The sequence below is a fragment of the Mycetomoellerius zeteki genome, unplaced genomic scaffold (assembly GCF_001594055.1).
Source record: "Mycetomoellerius zeteki isolate Tzet28-1 unplaced genomic scaffold, Tzet1.0 scaffold823, whole genome shotgun sequence".
Lineage (NCBI taxonomy): Eukaryota > Metazoa > Arthropoda > Insecta > Hymenoptera > Formicidae > Mycetomoellerius > Mycetomoellerius zeteki.
Genome location: NW_017257855.1, coordinates 71,664 through 73,398, shown reverse-complemented (window position 1 = coordinate 73,398; position 1,735 = coordinate 71,664).

The window sequence follows — 1,735 nt, the reverse complement described above, 5'->3', positions numbered from 1 at the left end:
GTACGACGAAAATCGGATGCAGTGTGAATCCAGCAATAGAGTGCGTTCAAACTAGGTGCGGAATCCATAGACGTTACTCAAGATTCGAGATGGTCTTAGGCCGGTATTCATAGTTAGTTTTTATATTCAAGTCTTAAGTTCAGTCTTGAGATGTCACGAACCAATCAGAGGGCTGTATTAGCATCTTAAGACATTACTTAAGACAGTCTTGAAATAAGATCTGACTAAGAATACCGGCCTTAGTCCGGATCTACAATAAGTGTTTTAAGCCTTAAGTCGTAAGAAATTGACCAATTACAGTCGAATTCGAGGAGAATAATCGACTATGATTCGTCCATTTTTTATGGCTTAAAACTTAACACTCTATTGTAGATCCGGGGTTAAACTAGTGCATGAACCACTCAAGCTGGTTCTACATTAATCGCATCGCAGCGTCGCAAGCGTTGCGGTCCAATTAACATCAAGCTAGCTCGACTCTGATTGGATCATAACGCTTGCGACATTGCGATGCGACTAATGTAGAACCAGCTTCAAAGAGCCGTATTAGCATCTTAAGACCTTAGGTTTGTTCGCGTGCTCCAACATGTTCCAATATGGTCCTACCATGGCTCTTATTCACTCCAACGCGCTTAATAGAGTGAGTAGGAGCTAGGGTAGGAGTATGTTGGAGCATGTTGGAGCTTGCGATGCGAACAAACCTCTTGCTTGAGTTTAAGGGCGGAATCCATAAACGGTGTTCAAGATTCGAGATGGTCTTAAGCTAGTGCTTAAACCAATCAGAGAACCGTATTAGCATCTTAAGACGTTGCTTGAGATTAAGATCGGACTATGGATTCCGGCTTAAGACCGGACTATGGATTCAGGCCTAAGAATAGACTATGGATTCCGGTTAGAAGCGTCTAAAATCACTAGATTAACAAAGTACAGCGAACTGCTGCCATTTTGGCTCCATGACGCGGTTATTTCAAACTTATGTATGAATGTAATCAGGTTAGGATTGCATTTTGGATTGCACTTAATAGGGTGGGACCGTTTGACCATGTTGTTTTCCCCCCCAGCCACTCAAGCGCTTGTACAACAAAAAAACTCTAGACACCGGTCGCTATGAGTGGCTGGTGGTCAATCAAACGGGGTCTCACCCTACTTATAATATATAGATACATTACACTAAATGCAATATCTGCACTCAACACCATTTTGGTTCCAAATGCTAATTCAATGAATTTTCCCATCGCGGTACTTTGGGTGTATCCAGAAGCACAACTGCTCATTGAGCACTTAGTGAGCTCTTGTACCGGTTTGATCTATATTTTTAGCTTTAGGGCCATTGTCACCAAGCTTCGATTAACATAGTCGGCCTAGTAACTTTGCAGGCTTCCAACTTAAACTAATGTCGGAGAATTAATGCGAGCTGAATTAATGCGAGCTGAATTAATTCTCCGACATCAGCTTAAGTTGGAAGCCTGCAAAGTTACTAGGCCGACTAAGACTGCGTTCCACTTAACGCTCACAACGCTCGGGAATTATTTTATCCTTGTCGTTTATCAAATGTTAAACAAGGACAATGATGCTCACGAGCGTTGCGAGAGTTAAGTGGAACGCAGCCTAGGTTAATCGAAGCTTGGTGACAATGGTCCTAAGGAAATCAACATGTTGGATTCGCTACTGCTTATGTTACGGACTCTACTGTGATTGGTCAATTCGTTTACTGCTTACGTTTTATTGGCTGCGTTTT